Source organism: Physeter macrocephalus, chromosome 4 (genome assembly GCF_002837175.3).
Source record: "Physeter macrocephalus isolate SW-GA chromosome 4, ASM283717v5, whole genome shotgun sequence".
Classification (NCBI taxonomy): Eukaryota; Metazoa; Chordata; class Mammalia; order Artiodactyla; family Physeteridae; genus Physeter; species Physeter macrocephalus.
The window spans coordinates 73,661,359-73,664,510 of NC_041217.1; the positions used below are offsets into that span (position 1 = coordinate 73,661,359).

The window sequence follows — 3,152 nt, forward strand, 5'->3', positions numbered from 1 at the left end:
TCCTCAAAGCAGTCAAGCAATAATTAAGAAAATAACCTGGATTTGAAATTATATACAAACATTCATCGCTATAACTCTAAATTCAGATAACACTGATTGTGAAAGCCTGAAAATTGGGATCAAAGAAGGATAGAAATCAACCAAAATTATGATATGATATTGCTAAACACAGGTTTTAAAAGAAAGTAAGTATTTTTACCATCACACAAAAGAATAGTATTTTATTCAAGAAGTGGAGGATAAGTAACAATTGCTCAGCTGGTAGAAACCCATGCCCAGGTGACCGACCGACACAGAAGACATCGAGAGAATCCTCAGAGGGTGCCCAGGAGGAGAGCTGCTGCTCTTCCTTCTGAGGCTCTGCGATGCTTTCTCGGTCACCTCCCAGAAGGAAGCAGTATAGCAGCCTCAGGTAGGAAACCCCAGTCTGTCAGGAATCACCACACGCATTTTGAGGCTGAAGGGTGGAGAAGCTTCTTCCGTATCCATGATAAGCTTTGAAGAGAAGATGAAGGTGGAGCTCTGGAACTAGTTGAGCCGATTGTCCTTATCCTTTGCAGATGCAGATAAAAGCTCAAGCTCTTACATGCTCTTGGGTGGGCACTTCTGCTAGCAATGATGGGCAGGTGGCCCAGGAGGGCATTTCTGCTTGCACTGCTGAGGCAGGCATGGGGCAGGGCACTTTATAGGTGGGCAAGGCTCTGGACACTTGGCAGGTGGGCAAGGGTCAGGGCACTTAGGTGGGCACACTGGTGTTGGCTGGCAGGGCTGCTTGCACTGCTGATGTTGAGAAGACATCTTTCTGGAGTCTTAATATCTGAAAGAAAGTATATGACCGTGTTCACAAGAAGGAATTCCAATAGAGAAAAGAGCAAAAGCTTGTGGAATAACAACGCCAATCTCTAAGTATGTGCTTGAATGTCTTTAATACCTTTTAATGAATTTCTGACTTCTCTCTCGCTCTTCAGAAAATCGTTTCATCCGCCCAGAGAAAGCTTTTTTTTTCTCATACAACTTTTCCAAAGAAAATATCTTTGTTTTAAAGAAACAGGCGATGTTTTCGCTTTTTCTTTCTTTCTTTCTTTCTTTCTTTCTTTCTTTCTTTCTTTCTTTCTTTCTTTCTTTCTTTCTTTCTTTCTTTCTTTCTTTCTTTCTTTCTTTCTTTCTTGCTTTCTTGCTTTCTTGCTTTCTTTCTTTCTTTCTTTCTTTCTTGCTTTCTTGCTTTCTTGCTTTCTTTCTTTCTTTCTTTCTTTCTTTCTTTCTTTCTTTCTTTCTTTCTTTCTTTCTTTCTTTCTTTCTTTCTTTCTTTCTTTCTTTCTTTCTTTCTTTCTTTCTTTCTTTCTTTCTTTCTTTCTTTCTTTCTTTCTTTCTTTCTTTCTTTCTTTCTTTCTTTCTTTCTTTCTTTCTTTCTTTCTTTCTTTCTTTCTTTCTTTCTTTCTTTCTTTCTTTCTTTCTTTCTTTCTTTCTTTCTTTCTTTCTTTCTTTCTTTCTTTCTTTCTTTCTTTCTTTCTTTCTTTCTTTCTTTCTTTCTTTGAGGCTCTGCGATGCTTTCTCAGGTACCTCCCAGAGGGAAACGGTATAGCAGCTTCAGATAGGGAAACTCTGACTGTCAGGAATCACTGCAAGCATACTGAAGGCTGAAGGGTGGAAAAACTTCTTCTGTGTCCATGATAGGCTTTGAAGAGAAGATGAAGGTGGAGCTGTGGATCTAGGTGAGCTGATTGTCCTTATCCTTTTCAGAGACAGATAAAAGCTGAAGCTGTTACTTGTTCTTGGGTGGGCACTTCTGCTGGCATTGTTGGGGAGGTGGCACAGTAGGGCATTTCTGCTGGCACTGCTGAGGCCGGCATGGGTCAGGGCACTTTATAGATAGGCAAGGGTCTGGACACTTGGGAGGTGGGCAAGGATCAGGGCTCTTAGGTGGGCACACTGGTGTTGGCTGACAGGGCTGCTTGCACTGCTGATGTTGAGAAGACATCCTTCTGGAGTCTTAATATCTGAAAGAAAGTATATGACCGTGTTCACAAAAAGGAATTCCTTCAGAGAGGAGAGCAAAAGCTTTTATAATTCAAATAGACAGTACCTCTCCAATCTCTAAGTATGGGTCTTAATCTCTTTAATACCTTTTAATGAGTTTCTGACTTCTCTCTTGTTCTTTATCAAATCTATTCATCAGCCCAAAGAAAACCTTCTCTTTTCTCATACAACTTTTCAAAAGAAAATATCTTTGTTTTATATAAACAAGCGATGTTTTCTCTTTTGGTTTCTTTCTTTCTTTCTTTCATTTTTTAATGAAAACATCTTCTTCAAAAAAGGCCTTCACAGATTCTAAAATCCTGGGCAAGCTCACAAGCAATTTCTATCACCATTTTCTCTCATGAGGTCCCAACAGGATTACTTAAGTACAGAACAAAGGGCAATCAGGATGAATGTAAGGGCCTCACACCTTCTAAGATAAATGCCTCTGAAATCACAGCAGAGGTCCAAGAGAAAGGCATAGAAAAAGGTAAATATTTTACTCTTTATCACTTCATGTCAAAATTTCCTGTTAATTTCTTTTTCAATAGAGAAATTCAAACTAGGTATCAGAAATCTAGTAAATACAATATAACATTGTGCCCAGATTCCAAGTTCTCATCCACTAAGTAGCATTATACCCATGATCATAATTTTGGACCCATCAAACTTGCTGTCTCCAGCATAAACTCAACATTCGGGGGCCCGAGAACAAAGTTGAACTGAAGAATAAGACTCACCATGTTCTCCAAAGTCAATCGGAGCTCGAGTAGCGGGAGGATAGCCGTCGTGCAGCAGAGGACCTTTTTATTGGGGCTTGCTGTCCCACCCAGGGGGAAGCGGAGCTACCAAAACTGGCCTGGTGCAGTCATTTCCCAACCTAATGCAAATCCATCCATAACTGCCTTGGCAGGCACTCTGAAAACAAGAAGTGTTCTGCGCCAGGATCTCCTCACTGGATTATGTTCTCATGACTCACAGAGTCCCTGCCTTAGCTCTCCGTTTCTGAGGTTTATGGCAATGGGAGAATTTCGGGGGTTCTCTAACTTGTAAGCAAGTGTTCCCTTTCTTGATTGGGGAAGATGAACCTTTTCTATCTTTCACCTTCCTTGACTTGTAAAACTGCCTGCCTAGTT

General features: G+C 40.6%; 1 long non-coding RNA gene across 1 annotated transcript; it reads right to left on the reverse strand.

Moving 5' to 3' along the window:
• Positions 1-204: 204 nt before the first annotated feature.
• Positions 205-1,367, reverse strand: LOC112062232 (uncharacterized). The gene is made up of 2 exons (XR_002890628.3): positions 932-1,367; positions 205-817 (listed from the first exon to the last, which is right to left on the reverse strand). It is a non-coding gene; the product is annotated as an uncharacterized lncRNA (long non-coding RNA).
• Positions 1,368-3,152: the final 1,785 nt, after the last annotated feature.